This window comes from Mytilus californianus, unplaced genomic scaffold (assembly GCF_021869535.1).
Source record: "Mytilus californianus isolate M0D057914Y unplaced genomic scaffold, xbMytCali1.0.p SCAF_9, whole genome shotgun sequence".
Classification (NCBI taxonomy): Eukaryota; Metazoa; Mollusca; class Bivalvia; order Mytilida; family Mytilidae; genus Mytilus; species Mytilus californianus.
The window spans coordinates 42,271,569-42,292,759 of record NW_026262745.1 but is presented as its reverse complement, the minus strand read 5'-3'; the positions used below and the strand labels follow the sequence as shown (position 1 = coordinate 42,292,759).

General features: G+C 30.6%; 1 long non-coding RNA gene across 1 annotated transcript; it reads right to left on the bottom strand.

The window, feature by feature from the left end:
- Positions 1-17,377: 17,377 nt before the first annotated feature.
- Positions 17,378-19,315, bottom strand: LOC127715209 (uncharacterized). Its single transcript, XR_007988228.1, has 3 exons — positions 19,038-19,315; positions 18,407-18,521; positions 17,378-17,735 (listed from the first exon to the last, which is right to left on the bottom strand). It is a non-coding gene; the product is annotated as an uncharacterized LOC127715209 (long non-coding RNA).
- Between the last annotated feature and the right edge of the window lie 1,876 nt (positions 19,316-21,191).

Here is a 21,191-nt window from a genome sequence, read left to right as displayed (position 1 = left end):
CTTTTCACATGTAAATAAATTATTTTCATAAATCTATTTCAAAATAATTTTAAACAATATTAAATCAAACGGTCATTTTTCTTATTTGCCAAAAAAAAAAAACACAAAACAGTTATTTTCATTTCTTATTTTAAACAGATCGATTGTTTTCAATGGTCGGTGCCTGACAACATCTATAAAATCTATCACCATGTTGGCCAGTAAGAAAGCTACATAGAACAGGAAAACAACAATGTCCTAGAAATATTTCCAGGCCATATTTTCCAATTTCTGTTGTAATGTGGTTTAATGCAAAAAGGTTAACTCCTGAATACTGATTTGTATCCATCAAGCATTTGGGGTTAATAACAAATCTATGGTAGTCACTTTTTCTTTACTCGCAAAGTATTCGACTAAATGATGTTTTATTTATGAAAATTGATCATTGCTGACGAATGTTAAATATTGATCCCCAGATTTTCAATTGTTTAGTTGTTAGGTTACTGTCTGATCTCGCAAACTGACATTTTATGGTCATTATTTTCTACATCCAATTGCACCAATTTATTAAAAGGATATTAAGGCGACACCGTACGAGAGTCGTGACTTTACATAAACTACTAGTATTTTTTTTTTCTATAACGAAATACGAAACCACTTTTCGCAAATCGCTTTGGGGTAATTGTGCTTCTCTTTTGACAAAATATGGCCTTGTCTCAAAAAAAAAAGTATGATATAATATAGAGTAATATATAAAACTGGACCTGAGTGAAGAGTTGCGAATTAGGAATTCCGAATCTTAATTGAATGTTCTAAATCGTTGTGTATTTCTGATATATGATTGTACAGACTCAAAAATTTCTTTGTTTTGATGAAATGAAAGGTCACCGTCACCAGACAATAGAAGAAAAATGGATATAGTAGATCTTTCTAATTTTGAAAACAATATTTCTCTTGCTTTGTTGATAAAAGGGCACTTAAAAAATAGTGAATACTATCCTCAATAGGATGGCCACAGCTGCATGCGGAATTGGGTTTAATATTAATAAGGTTTAAATCTGCTTTTGAAGAACTGCACAATATTTCTCAACTGTGTATCAATGATATTAAGATTTCTATCACCACAACTAAATTAGGATGTGCGTACTGCGAATAAATTATTATACTCAGTTTACTATTGTCTACAGCAATTTATCACATATAATACCACGTTAACAATTAGGGTGACGGTGTTAGACAGTCTGAAGGAGACAGCATCAGGGATTTAATAAGGCAAATCTTTTGTTGTACTCAATCTTACTAAAGTTTTCTGTATTATATTTAATAGATATATATCAGAGATACGATAATGTGGTTTTCTTTTTTATATCACACCTGATCATCTATGATGGGATAATGTCTAATGATATCATTTAACCAGAGACTGAATAACGTAGAAATGACAAATTAAAGGTCATTGTACGGCCTTCAACAGTGAGCAAAATCCATACAGCATACTAAGATATTAAAGGCTCCGAAATGACAAATTTAAAATAAACTCAACACTGTTCAAACATCACCGCACGTCAAATTTTGAACAACAGAAAAACCTGATTGGACATTCGTGACAATTTGTCACGCTTTCATGAATTGGCGTACGTCCTATCAAATACCTTCAGAAAGCTTCCATTGAAATTATTTTACACACAAGTAACTGTGACAGTGTATTTTATTTTTCTTAATAAATAAAAAAAAATGTATTTTGCGTTTAATGTGCAATGAAGCCACGGATTCGTAATCTTCAAAAATAGTTCAGAAACGGTTGAAATAAAACAATTATGGCCAGTGCACGTTTATAAAACGGGCTATATTTGGAAATTTTGAGATACTATTAGTACTTGTGTTCTGTGTATAGAATTTTAGAGGTCAATACGACTTTTAATCAGTTGGATTTTCAATTTTGATAAAAGATGTGTTTTCTTCTTTTCTTTAAATTTATATCATGATTCTTTCCATTATCTTCTGAATATTTTTTAAGATGAATAATCTAAAATTTGTATACCAAACATTTAAAATATTACTTTGCGTTTATAAATAGCATTGAAAGTACAACATCTTATAAACGATAAGCATTGACAGAGGTAAATGAGCCACTCTTTCTCATGTTGAGATGGAATATGTTCGTTATTTGATTTAATGAGTTTAACAATCGAAACCACTGAATTATCGTCTCATGACAAGCACGAAAAATGGCGAAACTGGACTTCCAACAGCGGACAATGATTTCTAATTAAACAATATTCTTTCAATGGATTTTTTAAATGCAATGTAGAACTTATCAATTAAGACATTTCTTATCCCTTTTGAAATTATTTAATCGAATATAAAGTCACATGCACGAAGAAGTTTGAAATTTGAAAAAAAGGCATGACAGGAGTTTAGGGGGGAAAAAAGGGCAGGATGGGCATCTTGCCAAAAAAGAAAAAGGCATGATGACTTATGTAAAACAAGTCAGGATAAATTAATAACTAAGAAAGGCAGGAAAGAATAGAACGAATAGAGTGTAAAATAAAAAAGCAGGACTACATTTACATTGAGTTTACATTTAAAGAAAAATGCAGGACATCATGTTTCCATCCTATTACGCGTCATTGATGATCTGATCACTACAACAGTTTTACAAAATACTCGTTCCCGTGAAAACTAAAATTTGTTTAACTTTCAAATCATTCATCGAGGTCTCTTCTCAGGATATAACGGCCATCTGTATGTTGGCTTTAAAGTCGACAAGATAACAGGTCAGTCTATTCAAGTGAAATTAAGATTTTTTGCAATTCTAAAGTGCATGGATAAATCAATCTCATCTTTGATGTGCCACATGGGCATCCCTATAAATAAGACAGTCTACTCGTGACCCATGGCATTAGATATTTTATGCATTTCATTGGATATTTTCTATCACAAATCAGGTCAGCTAATAACCTATATTATTTACGTTTCTGAAGACGATTTTGTATAAAACGTTGTGTTTGATTTCAATTTCTGAAAATTAAACTAAACTTTTTCGAACGTCGGGTTGCGGCTTTATTATTTGTGTGAATTCGGGATTTACACGTATTAAACTAACTCTGGAATATATGACCAAACTTTTAGCCAGATTCGGGGGGGGGGGGGGGGGGGGAATGCTTCAGCAAACACTGTTGAGAAAAAAAAATAAAAAAAAATCATTCTGTATCATAATTTTAATTTGTTAAATATTTGCAACTCTTAAAAAATTTCAAAACCAACTTTTTTTTTTGTATTTCTTCATGTTGCATAACTTTAAAAAATGGGGATGTACACGACTCCCCAAATTTAATCTAAAATTCATCTACGTTTCTCAGCACTTTTAATATTGAAACAATACGAAATATCACTAAATTTTTTTTTAATCAAATTCGCCGGATTACTGGGAGCTATCTGAAGTCAGTTCATAGGACCTCAGTTTTAATAAAGGCGTGGCAATCCATCACTTTTATCCAATCAACTGTCCTTAATATTAAAGATTGGCGTGCAATTGTGTCTGTATCATGTTAGATAAATATAAATCATATTTCTGGACGTACATATGTCGGGGTTTAGGCTACTTCATTCGATAGTAGTAGTTGAAAAAAAGGATTTTCTGGTTATATCTATTTATAACTGAAATAAAAGTGGCATTAAATCGTAGAGGCAGTCCCTTTTTATGTGAAGAATAGAACATATTGAGCTTTCTGCATTTTCTTCTGTCCACTAGCAAATGTCGGTCTGTACCACTGAAAATATATAACTTCCGGACTAGCAAACACGGGCAACCCAGTTACTAATCTACTAACTACTGCTTCCAACTAAACGTCATGTTCTAGATTGTCGGAATCTTGTTGAGTACAACCATCCCATAACTCACGTGCATATTCCATAATTGGTCTTATAAGTGTTAAGTTTATACGAATCAGGTAATTTCGAGTCAATACACATTTCAATTCTTTTTTAGAAATTTAATATTGTGCTTGCACAATTTAAAACGTGTTCTATATGTGTATAGAATTTACCATTGGAATCAAAAGTAATCCCTAAGTCCTTATGACAGGAGACAATTCTACTACTTGATTTTGAAGTTCTATTTTAATATCATCTGGGGAAGAATTATAGGAGAATAGCATAGTAATTGTCTTGTTAGGATTAACATCAATAAGCCAATCTTTAGACCATGCTGAAATTTGTTCTAAATCGCTATTAAAGACATTCTCTATTGTGTAAGGACTATAATACTTAAATTAGAAAGTGATGTTTCATCAGCACACAATCGAGTTTGACTTATCAAATTACCAGCTATGTCATTTACATGAATAAGGAATAGTAGGGAACCTTATACAAAGCCTTGTGGAACTCCTGCATTTGTATTCTGAAAAGGCGAATATGAACTTGAAACAAAAACGCTTTCTTGTATATTTGAAATATAACTAATTAAGTGATTAAATACATTTTTAAATACATTTTTTTCAAATACTTTTCCCACTGCTGATAATAATGAGATTGGTCTATAATTGGAAATCAGTGATTTGTCTCCGGTTTGAAAATATATATATGCTCAAAGTCAACACATTTTAAAGATGTTTTGAAAATAAAATGGTTAAATGCATTTTTTTTACATAAAGCACAAATAAATTTGCATACATTGTCAGATCAAAATATCTTAAAAACCCCAGTTCAGAGATACCGTATATATTCGACTGAATATACCAAATCGATAATTTTACATTCGTACTTATTACGTAATAAGATCTGTGTCCAGGTAAAAAGAACCAACAGATGGTGTACATTCTAATGTGTTTATCACCTTCCATTATACATCTGACGATGACATTTAGCTTTAGGGCCATTTTATTTTCGCATCGAAAAACAAAAAGTTTAAAATTTTGGTTCATTCCTCCTATTCCCACTTTTAATAAATCTGGTAAGAAAAGTTAAAATTTCATGTGGGAATAGGAGGAAAACTTTTGCAAACAAAGGATTATACTGTATAAACATTGTTTAATTATAACTTTAAATTGACCAGTGTTATTTTGGCTAGATAATAGGTTATATGTGTGTGTGTATGAATTCTGTGTTTTTAATTTAGATAAATTTGAAAAAAATAGAAACAAATATAGTAAATTATTTTATTTCTTTTATAGATAAATAAACAGATAAAAATGTTAATGATAGTTTATTGGCGTGTCACCATTTATATACTGTAACACATTTACAATATTTACATATATTATCATAAAAACATAATCTTAAAAGAATTATGAGAAGAAAAGAATTGAAAACTTTACAGTCTAAAAATTATCGAAATAAAAAATGTCTCCTTCTGTATATATCGTAAATATGTTGAATATCTCATCTTCACTGATCATGTGTTCATAAAGTTCGTTCCTTAAATCACAATAAAGCGGACATTCAAGTAGTACATGTCCCTCAGTTTCCATCTTACTATCACATATAAAGCAAGTCCGTTCATGCATTGGCAAATGTATATTGAGCAGGAGATAACAGTGTTTTTAAATAGTTCACTATTAATTTCGGATTTGAATGCTCTATATATGTCCTTAATTTGTTACCACCACTACGTCTTGCAGAAACTGGATGGAGATCATCCGACCATTTATTTTTAAATCGATTAAAGAGTTTATATTCATTTTTAGCTAACACTGTAGTTTTAAGAATGTTCGTGTCATTATACCAGTCACTAATATTACACGATTCAAACTAATATTTGAATTTGTTCAATCATGCTTTATAACGTCTAAAACTATTATCCGCTCAATGTTCATATACCTTTAACAATTCCAATGATTTATAATGTGTAAGATTCTTTTGAGCACTAACAATTAGGTTGTTGTCGTCTGTTAGCAAAAATGTGCAACCTTTGGTAGCACGTGCCCAAATACCCACATTGTTGATTTTATCAACGTTTTTATCAAACTGGTACTAGGTTCGTTTTGCGTTTGTTGTACATGGAAATCTTGCAAGATGGAAAAGTTTGTTTTAAAATTATCTATCATCTATTTATTTGTTTGGATGACATTTTTTTAGGTTTACAAATTCAATGATTTTTCAATCTTATATTACTTCTGGTTATCTGACTTATCCTTTGATGAAGAAAAAGCATCTTACAAATGATTTTTTTTTAAAATAATATACTGAAAGTGTAAGAAATATGTTTTCTTTCAAAAATACAGGTAAATCTTAGGTGAATTTTATCCTTTGATGAAGAAAAAACATCTAACAAATGATTTTTATGCCCCATTTATGGACATTGATTTCTGGTCTGTGCGTCCGTTCGTCCGTCCGTCCGTTCGTCTGTCCCGCTTCAGGTTAAAGTTTTTTGTCCAGGTTAAAGGTTTTTTGTCCAGGTTAAAGTTTTTGGTCGAGTAGTTTTTGATGAAGTTGAAGTCCAATCAACTTGACACTTAGTACACATGTTCCCTATAATATGATTTTTCTAATTTTAATGCCAAATTAGAGATTTGTTCCTATTTTCACGGTCCACTGAACATAGAAAATGATAGTGCGGATGGGGCATCCGTGTACTTTGGACACATTCTTGTTCTTTTAAATAATATACTGAAAGTGTGAGAAATATGTTTTCTTTCAAAAATACAGGTAAATCTTAGGTGCATTTTTTATTAACCTTGATTGTTATAAAAACAAATTAGTTATCAGAACATCTATTGTTCTTTGCATGTGGGAATAGGAGGAATAGTGATTTTTTAAAAGTGGGAATAAGAGGAAGACACCAAAATTTTATATACTAAGATAACATTCTGTTGAAAAATCATTTTAAATGTAAACTGATAAGCATAACGTCCTCGCAATTTCTTGTTCAAATCCAGGGACACAGATGTCAGAATGAATAAGAAAACACTTAATTCTTAAACAATGTATTGTAAAATGGACATCAAGAACATTTTGATAGACTAATGTACTAAAAGATTTACTTGTGTATTTTCTATGTTCTGGAAACTTCAACATCCCATCAAAAATACTTGAATTTTAGTCCTAAGTTTTATAAATTAAATGGTTTTTTTTAAATATTATTTGCAAGGCTGCATGAACATTGCACCTATCGTTTTCGTATATTTCTTTTCCGCCATTCATAAGTAAAATGTTTACTGTGACTTCTATATAATGCTTATACAATAATGCAATCATATTAGCAATCTAAAAATATTAATCATGGAACAAAAAAGATGAAATTATTATATTTTAAATGACTGAAGCAATTAAAAATTCTAAAGGATATTCATGTTACAATATTGCCGAAAACTGAGACTACTATAACTGTTATAGTAGTCTCAGCCAAAAACGATACGAAATTGATAAGCAAGTATGACAAACCAATTAAAAAAATGTTATTTGGGATTATTCATGGTTGACTAGTTCTATATTAACCAGTTGCACGTGTCCTAATTATTAAGAAAAGGGACAGAAAAGTATTAAACAGAAACAGCCGTTTTTTAGAACCATATTTTCAAATTCACTAGTACTGCATGATTTAAACAGCTTAAAAGTGTTTCATTTATTTTATCTTTGTACGTATACGAAAATTTGATAGCAAGTTAAAATTCAATGTTCATGACTAACGAGTATTAGATTTTTTGTGAAATTGATCGATGCGCGGCTTTTTACAAATACCGAAAAAAAGAATATGGCGTAAACGTCAATTAATGGAAAAGCAACCCAACGAGAAAAATAAAATTTAAGAGGCAGCTATAAATAGTTTTGAGTTGGAGAAATCATTCATATACCATATGATTCTATTTAGGTTTGTGCGTTTTTCGATTTACGAACATGTCAATTAGAAAAAATTAAGTAATTGTACCTAGGTGCATTTAATAAAGCACCTTTTGAACTTATTATTATCATTTTTTTTTTAATTGTAATTTTATGTTTATGTATATTTAATGTTACCCGATATGGAGTTTTTTTTAAAGATAAAATTCACTTGAATGGGTATTTCTGGTGTATACAATGTATACATGTATCACACGTACTATCTACATGTACAATATACGGAAATGACACGGCCGTGTATTGTAAAGTTACTGAAGGAAGATTTATGTCAAATGCATATCCCCGGGCGAAGAATTTACTGGTTTGTCAGAACGGTTAAGTGTAATTTGTACCAACTACCATCATATTGAAAAGGTTTGAATCTCGCCCATCTCTTCTTTTCTTATAATATGAATTGCGCCAATAAATGGAACTTAATTGTGCCATATTTAATTCTAAATGATTAATCTATTTACACGTAACATTAGAATACCCAATTCAAAGGATGTTTGATTTTTTTTAAAAAGATGTGGTCTGATAGAGAGCCCGAAACCTGTCGTGGTTGTGAAGATTATAAATTCCGCCAGGCTTTTATAGAAAAAGGAGAAATTAGATGGAAACATAATGCGCGCTGTTAAATCATACTTTGCAAGGCTGTTCACAGATGACTCGTGCACAGTCATTTTAAATTATGAATAAGATCACATACATGCATCAGAGACATATAATACTAGTCCGTAAATACATGTAGGAGGAGGGAATCCATCAAAACGGTGTGCAGAAATACCGCAAAGGACTTCTTAGTGCACTCAGACCAACGTGTATGGACTAAGGACACTAAAACGGTGTTTTAAGATCACAAAGAATATGGATATAAAGTTTGGTGTCAATAGATTTTATTATTTTGAAGTTAAATGACTTTGTAATCAGCACGTGCCACTGGTACAAATCAGGCCAGGATAGTTAAAGAAAAGTTTTTAAAAAAGTTAAAACTTTTAACCACAGAGTGAAACTAATGTTAGCTGTCAGATAAACTAAGTCCATTTATAAATAAAATACGATTTATTCTACAAAATTTACTTCTGGATACTATCTTGTGATCATAAACAAGCTTTTATCCAAGTTTGGTAGAAATTTGGGATATTTTAAGAAAGTTATGTAAATTTCAAAAACTTTAACCACAGAATGAATGCAATGTTAAATGAGAGAAAAGCTAGGTCCATTATACATGTAAGTAAAACACAGATAATCAGGATTTTTTTCTTCCAAAAGTCGCAGACTCGACAAAAATGTAATAAACTGTTATACTTTGAACATGTGTATCTAATGTGCTGGTAAACAAGTTTATACATTCTAAAATATTTTTTTAATAAAGAAATACTAGAGAACTATAAAAAAGTGAAGTTTACAAACAAGCGAGAGAAAAAAAATAAAAAAAAAATAGTAGAACATACATTTTACATTGAACTAAAAAAAAATATAACAGACAGAAAAACAAAAGAAATACGACAGTAACAAATAGACGAAAAAAATCAGAGAAAATTGAAATATCATAAACATGTTAAATACAAGCGGATTCAAAACGGGTCAAGGTTGAACGAACATGAATTTCTATCGATTACACAGGTGACAATCAACGGAGGGTGGTGGCGCGTGTCGATTAAACATAAAATTACTTTTTTAATTACTAAAGATATGATTATAAAATTTGAAATTATGTACTTTTAGAAAGTCTCCTTCTATATGCCCTGTTTTTTGTGTCAATTCTATCATTCCATCAGGTTCTTAGTGCAATATTTTGTTCTTATTGCACTAAGGAGGCCCTTTGCGGTATTTCTACTTGTCCGTATAAATACCGCAAAGGATCTCCTCAGTGCACTAAGAACAACAATTTGCAAATAAGTCTATAACATTTGCGCAATTAAATGCTTGTTTTATTGGCGCGAATGAATGCTGCATTTTTTTATATAAAGTGATGCAAAAAAAAAAAAGAATTGGCGTAATTAAGTTGCGGCGGAAATTAATTCTTTTTCAGCGAAATTGGATATCGGCCTTCAAAACACCGTGTGTACACTAACAAATCAGTATTCATCTTTTACGCTGTCTAGCCTGAGAATAAAAGTTTTGGCAATTTGTGTAGGATTTTAATTTTAGAATGTAATGAACAAGTAAGAAGATCGTTAAAAGCCTTAAGCGAATCGGAAAATGAGCTATGCACGATTAAAGGAAATAGTTTGGTGCGTCGATATGAAATTTCATAGAGGCATGTGATATTTGTAAAATTTTAAGTCTTTCAATAACAACCATTTGTAGAACTGATTATTTCGATCCTTCAAATATGCGTAAAAAAAGTCATATTATTTAGTCTCTTTCATATATACAATTGCAGTATGTTTATAAATACTGTAGATTTGTATTTGATCATCGATTGCATGCATAACGTCCAGTGACAAATATTTCATGTATTCGCACAAAGAACAAATCAACAACTTTTAGAATACAATTGATTGGTTATTTAAGGTAAATGATTTGCGTTAAAATTGGTGAAACTTGGCCAGAAGCTTACTTCTAAAACAAAGAAATATAAAAAACGGTAGATTTATTTTTTTTAATTCTGTATTTTACGCATACATGGACTTAAGCACTTTTTACAGTCAAAATAACAATTTTAACACCGACAGCAGGAATCACAAGCGACGCTGGTACCATAGAAGTCTTCAACGAATTTATATATATATCCCTGGCAATTTTCGGTTTATATCAGACTCTGACATTGAGGGGAACAAATACCATGGATGTCTCGTCTTTTTTTTTAAATACATTTAGATATAAAACGTGTATCTCATATAAAGCCTCATTTATAGAACATTATATATATAATTTACTGTTTCGAGGAAATATTTGGTGGAGGAGAGAGAGAGAAAGAGAGAGACTTATTTCGCGGTATTTGGTCTCATGTTACAGTGTATTCATGTCAAAATGTGATGGAAGGAAATATTTCCCCCTTCGTTTTATATAGCAGGGTGTTCCATAATGATTTAAGTTGCAGATTTTTTTTTTCTATCGGTAAGAAATGGTATACAGTTTGAAATCTACATTAAGTTATAGTACATTTAAAGTAAGTTTATTGCATTGCTAAACGTATGAAACAATTAGTATGCAACAAAATATATAATAAAATATATATATAATTAACAAGTGAAATGTTTCCAATCCAATCTTTCAAATCTAATATAGTCCAAAGGATATAAATAAAAGGTGTTCTTACGGCTGGCGGTAAAAAAAAACTTGCCAAAGTGGGGGCATCCGTTTGGTTGTTTGGTATATATATACAGTACGCAACCAACTTTCAATAAATCCAAACTAATAAATGTTTTTTTTTAATCCCGCATCTTTTTTATATTAAATTATTTTAACTCAAAATAATAGTTGAAATATCTTTCTGAAATGAAACCCTAACATATATCAGACGCTTAACAAAACGATATACCATACGATAGATGAAACGCTTAACGATATCATATACCATACGATAAACGAAACGCTAAACGCTAAACCATACCATGTACCATACGACAAATAAAACGCTTAACGATACCATAAACCATACGATATACAAAACCCTAAACGATGACATTTACCATACGATGAACGAACGATGAACGAACGCTGAACAAACGTTGTACGGACGCTATACGAATGATGTACGAACGATGACCGAACTCTATACGAACGATTCCCGAACGTTGTACGTACGATTCCCGAATGAAAAAAGTGTTAACTTTTACGTTACAGGGACTGTAGTCAGCACATCTGGGTTGACATGAATTATCATTGATATGATCATAATTATAAATTAACCGTTTACAAAACTTTGAATATTCGAAATACTTAGGCTTTTCTACCTCAGGAATAGTTTACCTAAGCTGTATTTTGCAATACTTTTACGAATTTTGGGTCATCAATGCTCTTCAACTTCATACTTTATTTGGCCTTTTTTGTTTAACTTATTTTTATTCGAGCATCACTGGTGAGATTTTTGTAGACGAAATGCGAGTCAGGCGTACAGAATTTCAATCTGGTATCTATGATGAGTTTATTTTGTATTGGGTTTTGGTAATTCACATAAGAAATTGTATAGTAATCAATTTGCAAATTATTGATTCTGTTATTATACACCTTAAACACAATACTGGTTCTTAACCGAGAAAAAATGGTCTGCTTTCCATACAAAGCATGGTAGGTTAAAAGTTAAAATAGTCCTTTTAATCAATTTGAAATAAAATGTAACTATTGAGATCGAAAGGTAAAGAAAAAAAATATAATCAAAAGATTTGAAAAAATTGAAAAATTAGACACATTAGGCGAGAATACATTTGCTCTTTCCTCTGGCTTTTCATAGTCAATGAAATTTATAGTTATAGGGTTGATTACGTAATTGGAAAATAGACTATTGTTAGAAAATACTTTGTGTAACCCCCTTTAACAATATTTAACAACAATACCAAACAATTCATCTTTTATGGACACCTGGATACAATTTATGTTGCATGTTTGTTTGCTACAGACTATTACAGTTAATTGATATTTTGCAATCTTTTCTTCTTAACCATTCTCCATACGCCTATGATAATAATTATTGTAGGTGTAGCGAGAATGGCCGAGTAGTTACGATTGCGATATGATGGTCTCATATAATAGAAGTGCACTAAAATTAGTCATGCATTGTTCGTCTCTGTAAGCGATTGCAGTAAAATCTTTTTTGTACAAAGTCATCTTAAATCTTTACACAGTTTTGGCTGCTGGATCCCAATTATTGTCACATTAACTTCTTTTGTCTGTTTGGATTGCTCACCCAATTTTGTCAATATAACGGAACTATAAAAAAAACTTGTATACAAGTGGAAAGTTGAGCTTGCTAGAAAACCAGTAACCTACCATTTTCTTCGGAGCCTACATGTACCAAGTCAGGAATACAGCCCTTGGATGGTGTAAACTTCCCAAAATAACGTGTATGGTGTAATGGTGTATGGCATATGGTGCAATGGTAGAAGGTGTATGGTGCTATGGTGTATGGTGTAAGGGGAATGGTGTAATGGTGTAAGAGGAATGGTGTGATTGTGTAACGTGCGATTGGGAATGGTGTGAATGAATGGTGTACGACATTTCATTGGTTGAAACCGAAGTTCATTTTACTTTAATTTTTCGGATTGTAAACATAAACAATAATAATAATCCTATTGTTCTTTTTTCCCAGTAAAGCAAATTACTTTACTCGTTAGACTCTATGTCATATATATTTAATATACACATATTAAAAAATCTTTTTTTTCATATTCTTATTTACATTAAACAATGGCTTTAAAATTACACACTTGTGATCACATGCAGTTATCGTAAAAGAAAGGATTTTATTTAAACTAGAAGGCGGATAGAAAGGTTATCCACGCATCGGAACAGTATTTTTATATCACGGGTTATCAACATCATTTTTAAAGTTGCTTCGTTCCCCACTTTTGACAGTCTCTTTATAAATATCTTATCGTCATTCACCTATGTTTGCCTTGGATTTACGATTTTGTTTTCCAAAAAATGTTCAAAGGAAAATTGTACAGTGTTATTGCACATAAGGTGTTGTATAATTATGAACAATCTCGTCAATTTCGTTAGATTTGTCTTTACGGATTATAAATGATATCTTGAACGTCCGAAAAAATATACTTATGTGAAACGGAATGAAATATTTGCCACTTGATATTTAGCCACCAACAAAATCAACCAACCGACATAATATACTAACAGTATACTTTTCCTAGAAGAGAACTTCTCATACTTTTCATTATAAAGTACAAATGAAATCTGTCATGTCAGTCACACTGTTGGATGATGAGGTGGAATAGTTTTATTATACAAACCATTCTGAACTACTGAGTTTAAATCATCACACCTCAGCAAGCACGACTAGTTTATGCGCAGACCAACCCATCACACAATAGCCCAAAAGGAATCTGTGATGTACCCGTCCATATTCAGAAGTCATGGAAGTGGGAAATACAGATACTGATACTGACTTTAGTGACAGTTTTATATAACGAATACAGAGATGAAATGCTGGCACTCTAAATTAAAGCGGACAAGATTTTGTTATCATTGTATTGCAATGTTGCTGTCATTTGTATTATACAATCCATCCTGACATCAAAATATTGCTGATTTACTATGCGGCTGCCGCTATATAGATTTACATAATAAAGTGCAAATATGGTCAGTTTTGTTTGATACTTTAAAATAGTTTTGTTATACGAGTCAGCCTGAGGTATCAAAACTACTGAAATTTTCTTGCGAGACAATATTTTTAATAAAAAGAGGACATGCTGGCTATCTAGATTGATGGGGACAAATTTTTGTTGTCATTGTATTGCAATGTTGCTGTCATTTGTATTATACAATCCATCCTCACATCAAAATATTGCTGATTTACTTTGCGGCTATATGCTGATTTACTATGCGGCTATATAGATTTACATACATGACATAATAAAGTGCTAATATGATCAGTTTTGGCTGATGCTTTAAAATAATTTTGTTATACAAGTCAGCCTGAGGTATCAAAACTACTAAAATTTTCATGCGAGACAATATTTTGAATAAAAAGAGGACATGCTGGCTATCTACATGTAGATTGATGGGGACAAATTTTTGTTGTCATTGTGTTGCAATGTTGCTGTCATTTAATTTGTATAATGCAATCCATTCTGACATCAAAATATTGTTGTTTACTATGCGGCTATATAGATTTACATACATGACATAATAAAGTGCTAATATGATCAGTTTTGGCTGATGCTTTAAAATAATTTTGTTATACAAGTCAGCCTGAGGTATCAAAACTACTAAAATTTTCATGCGAGACAATATTATGAATAAAAAGAGGACATGCTGGCTATCTACATGTAGATTGATGGGGACAAATTTTTGTTGTCATTGTGTTGCAATGTTGCTGTCATTTAATTTGTATAATGCAATCCATTCTGACATCAAAATATTGTTGTTTACTATGCGGCTATATAGATTTACATAATAAAGTGCAAATATGGTCAGTTTTGGTTGATTCGTTTAAATAATTTTGTTATACGAGTCAGCCTGAGGTATCAAAACTACTGAAATTTTGTTGCGTGACAATATTTTGAATAAAAAGAGGACATGCTGGCTATCTAGATTGATGGGAACAAATTGTTGTTGTCATTGTATTGCAATGTTGCTGTCATTTGTATTATACAATCCATCCTGACATCAAAATATTGCTGATTTACTATGTGGCTATATAGATATACATAATAATGTGCAAATATGGTCAGTTTTTGTTGATGCGTTTAAATAATTTTGTTATACTAGTCAGCCATAGGTATTAAAATTACAGAAATTTTGTTGCGAGACAATATTTTGAATAAAAAGAGGACATGCTGGCTATCAAGATTGATGGGGACAAATTTTTGTTGTCATTGTATTGCAATGTTGCTGTCATTTGTATTATACAATCCATCCTGACATCAAAATATTGCTGATTTACTATGCGGCTATATAGATTTACATAATAAAGTGCAAATATGGTCAGTTTTGGTTGATACTTTAAAATAGTTTTGTTATATGAGTCAGCCTGAGGTATCAAAACTACTGAAATTTTCTTGTGACACAATATTTTGAATAAAAAGAGGACATGCTGGCAATCTAGATTGATGGGGACAAATTTTTGTTGTCATTGTGTTGCAATGTTGCTGTCATTTGTATAATGCAATCCATTCTGACAACAAAATATTGCTGATTTACTATGCGGCTATATAGATTTACATAATAATAAAATGCAAATATGGTCAGTTTTTGTTGATGCATTTCAATAATTTTGTTATACTAGTCAGCCTTAGGTATCAAAATTACTGAAATTTTGTTGCGAGACAATATTTTGAATAAAAAGAGGACATGCTAGCAATCTAAATTGATGGGGATAATTTTTGATGTCATTGTGTTGCAATGTTGCTGTCATTTGTATTATACAATCCATTCTGACAATAAAATATAGCTGCTTTACTATGTGGCTATATAGATATACATAATATTAAAAGTGCAAATATGGTCAGTTTTGGTTGATGCTGTAAAATAATTTTGTTATACAAGTCAGCCTGAGGTATCAAAACTACTGAAATTTTCTTACGAGACAATATTTTGAATAAAAAGAGGACATGCTGGCTATCAAGATTGATGGGGACAAATTTTTGTTGTCATTGTATTGCAATGTTGCTGTCATTTGTATTATACAATCCATCCTGACATCAAAATATTGCTGATTTACTATGCGGCTATATAGATTTACATAATAAAGTGCAAATATGGTCAGTTTTGGTTGATACTTTAAAATAGTTTTGTTATATGAGTCAGCCTGAGGTATCAAAACTACTGAAATTTTCTTGTGACACAATATTTTGAATAAAAAGAGGACATGCTGGCAATCTAGATTGATGGGGACAAATTTTTGTTGTCATTGTGTTGCAATGTTGCTGTCATTTGTATAATGCAATCCATTCTGACAACAAAATATTGCTGATTTACTATGCGGCTATATAGATTTACATAATAATAAAATGCAAATATGGTCAGTTTTGGTTGATTCGTTTAAATAATTTTGTTATACCAGTCAGCCTGAGGTATCAAAACTACTGAAATTTTGTTGCGTGACAATATTTTGAATAAAAAGAGGACATGCTGGCTATCTAGTTTGATGGGAATAAATTTTTGTTGTCATTGTATTGCAATGTTGCTGTCATTTGTATTATACAATCCATCCTGACATCAAAATATTGCTGATTTACTATGTGGCTATATAGATATACATAATAATGTGCAAATATGGTCAGTTTTTGTTGATGCGTTTAAATAATTTTGTTATACTAGTCAGCCTTAGGTATCAAAATTACTGAAATTTTGTTGCGAGACAATATTTTGAATAAAAAGAGGACATGCTGGCAATCTTAATTGATGGGGATAATTTTTGTTGTCATTGTGTTGCAATGTTGCTGTCATTTGTATAATGCAACCCATTCTGACAATAAAATATAGCTGCTTTACTATGTGGCTATATAGATATACATAATATTAAAAGTGCAAATATGGTCAGTTTTGGTTGATGCTTTAAAATAATTTTGTTATACAACCTGTACGAAAAAATCCAGGCGTATTTTACATGGATTCCAGACGGAAATTTTAGAAGGAATCTGTTTAAAGTCCCCCTTTACACGAAGAATCTTTCTTACATGGATTCCAGGCGGGTACAGGGCGGAATAGGGCCGAAATATGCAAATTTATCCGCCTGTCTTAGGGGGGAAAAATTCCGTCTGATTAAAAGGAAAAATGTTTTTCTCAAAAAATATCCGCCTAAAGAGACGGAAAATATATCCGCCTAAAGAGACGGAAAATATATCCGCTTTTAGAAGTGAGAAAAAAATCCGCCTTAAAAATTGGAAAAAAATTCCGCCTTAGAATATGAAAAAAATTCCGCCTTAAGAATATGAAAAAAATTCCGCCTTCAATGAAGGAAATTTTTCATTCCACAGATCCAGGTTTTTACCATTTCTATGCATTCTTGCAAAGAAAAACTAGGCCTTCATACAAATAAAATAGTAAAATTGTTATCAAACTTGATCGACTGTATTTAAGCAACTACAATTTACTACATGTATAATATTGACATTTTTAGTTCTTCCCAATTTCTTCATTTTCAGTTATTAGTCATATTTTAATGTCTTTTCAGTGTTCTTCGAATAAAAAGTATTATCACAATTTCCTTAATTTCTTTCGTGCATAACTGATTTGCTCTGTAACAGCATCATTAATCTGACCATCTTGTATGCATTTGTTGTGTTTTGTGCACCAAGCAGTTACATAAACTGAAAAAAAAATGAGGACATAAATTAAAATTACCATGCATTATTGGTTAAATTAAAATGAATTTACCAAATTTGTCTATGTTAAATAGGTAAATTGTGAGCTGCATAAGTAGGTCGGGTGTCTTTTTCTGAGCATCCCTTCATTGGTTTATTTGGTCATGTGTATTCCAATATATATTTTGTATTTTTTTTTCACTATTTTGACATATTGACTTGAATTTACTATTTTTACCATATATTATTCAATACACAACAGAAACATTTAAAACTTGATATTATAAGATTAAACTATAAAAAAATAAGAGTTGTTAGGCAATTGTTTTAAAATGTAATTAAATTTTTAGAAAAAAAACCTTGTAAAATCAAGGGCAGATAATTATAATGAATTTAATTTACTCAGGACCTGTTTTGGGGATTTTCTGAAGAAAATAAGACCTGTGGGCTGTGACCCCCTATTTCAATTTGCTAATTTGGATTTTATGTGCATTTTAAGCATCATAGATTATTTCAAATTGTTGTGTTTAAATAAAAGATTATATATCATGTTTATATCTAAAAAAATTACAGATGGTTTTACAACTTTTTTCAAAATGTTTTGAAAGTCCAACATGTGCAAATTCTACTTTAAAAGCATTTTAAAATAAGGATTTCTTTCGTATAAAACTACTTACTCAAAGTCTGATTGTGTTTCCATTCTTCAGTCCTATCAGAAAACATTTTGAAAAGATTATATTAAAACTAATAGTCTGCGCATACATCATTCTTTAAATTTTCTTTTCACCAGTTCTGAAATATAAAAAATTGTCTGATACTAAATATTACCATATATTCAGTGCATGAAGTGTATAGGTTGATATTCTTTACTTTGATTAATATTTGTTTTTCATTTTACTTAAACATCATACAGTTGTAGGCCTATATTTACATGTAAGTCTTGCCCATTTTTAAAATTTTAAATTTGATCCATAATTGAGTACTTAAGTTAAAGATAATACTTTTTGCCTTTTGTGGATAGATGTCTATATATTTAATTATTGCAGTCATATCACAGATCTCCAATTTTGCCAAAACTACTATAAAGAAATATTTTATAAAAGAGATTGTCTTAAAAATATAAGTCTTGTGTCGTACACTGAATACCATAATAATTATTTATATGCAAAAAATGCATGGTCTTATAGTTATTTTCTTAATCCTACATGGTTAAGAAGATACTTTATATATGTCACATTTTATTTGAAGGAAATAGCAGTTTCATAATATTCAAAATGGTGGAAATACTTATTCATAATTTGTACTTACCAAAAGATTTAATCCAAAATATATGAAAACATCAATCTTCCTAAATCCAATAGTCATGTCATCAGAAGAATACATCTGCACTTTTTAATGTTAATAGAATACTTTGGAACTTTTTAGTCTAAACTCTACATCCATTGTAAAATTCATATTTTGTTCATGATAAATTAGACATCTTTGCTTGTTGTCTGCAAGTTCAAATTTTGAATCTGTTGGGGTTGTTTAGGGAGTTGTTTGAACTGTTTCCCTAATCATACTATTTAAATTACCTAAATCTTAAATATTTGATATATAATAATAAATAAAAAATATTCACATGATTTTATCTATTTTCCTTATATTTTAAGTTGTAGAAATTTCAGAGAAATGTACAAAACAATGTGGTCTCCTTCACTGGGCCCCAACTCTTTTGTACATCATTTCCTGTCAATATCACAGAGATAAATAGAAACCAGATGGCACATATCATTTCTATCACTAATTGATAAGAAAGAGACTGCATGGAAATAATTTTTGTGTATACTAATTAATTAAATAGAGATACTTGAAAATAAATTAATTGTAACCTGCAATTCATTTAATGGAAAATTCAAAAATAAATTATTGTCTGAAATTCTGTAAGTGAAATAATTAAAGTATATATATATATATATATATCTTGTCACTTTATATAATGTTTAAGTGCATTATAGATAGCAACACATAACATGTAAATCTATTTTAAAGTGAGTAATCATTTCAGTAATCAAGATTAATTAAATTACACAATTAAAATTATAAATTACCTAACAATGCTATAAATTTATAGACACTATTTAGTATGTAAATATTAAAAAGTAACCAATGCAGGGATTATAATTGGCTATAATTTTTTTTTCAAATTCATAATTGAATAATGCAATCACTTTACATTAAATGTTAGATTTTAGGGTGGTACAAACACTGGAGTTACTGCCCAAATAATCAGCACTCTCTCATTACTATAGAATTTAAAAAAAAAATTCAGTAATGATATATTTTTCATTTGAAAACATAAACAGAAAGAAAATTTCTGCCTGATAAATTTGACAAAATTTTCTAAGTACAATTCCCGCCTGATAAATTTGAACAAAATTTTCTAAGTCCAATTTCCTCCTAAGAAACTTGAACAAATCTACTAAGTCCAGCATTCCGTCTATGATATTTCTTTTACTACAGAAATCCTGTTAACTCAACAGGAAAGTAGTAAACATTTCGCCTAAGGTCTATGATACTTAAGACGGGTTTTTTTCTATATTCCATGTCCGCCTTAATTCCGTCTATAAGTCATAATTTTTAGGTGGATTCCGCCTGGGTTCCTGCTATTTTTAAGCGGAATCCACCTAATATTCTCATACGGGAAGTCAGCCTGAAGTATCAAAACTACTGAAATTTTCTTACGAGACAATATTTTGAATAAAAAGAGGACATGCTGGCTATCTAGATTGATGGGGATAAATTTTTGTTGCCATTGTATTGCAATGTTGCTGTCATTTGTGTTATACAATCCATCCTGACATCAAAATATTGCTGATTTACTATGCGGCTATATAGATATACACAATAAAGTGCAAATATGGTCAGTTTTTGTTGATGCGTTTAAATAATTTTGTTATACTAGTCAGCCTTAGGTATCAAAATTACTGAAAAATTGTTGCGAGACCATATTTTAATTAAAAAGAGGACATGCTGGCTATCTCAATTGATGGGTATATTTTTTGTCGTCATTGTGTTGCAATGTTGCTGTCATTTGTATTATACAATCCATTCTGACATCAAAATATTGCTGATTTACTATGCGGCTATATAGATTTACATGATAAAGTGCAAATATGGTCAGTTTTGGTTGATGCTTTAAAATAATTTTGTTATACAAGTCAGCCTGAGGTATCAAAACTACTGAAATTTTCTTGCGAGACAATATTTTGAATAAAAAGAGGTCATGCTGGCTATCTAGATTGATCAGGATAAATTTTTGTTGTCATTGTATTGCACTGTTGCTGTCATTTGTGTTATACAATCCATCCTGACAACAAGATATAGCTGCTTTACTATGTGGCTTTATAGATATACATAATAAAGTGCAAATATGGTCAGTTTTTGTTGATGCGTTAAAATAATTTTGTTATACGAGTCAAC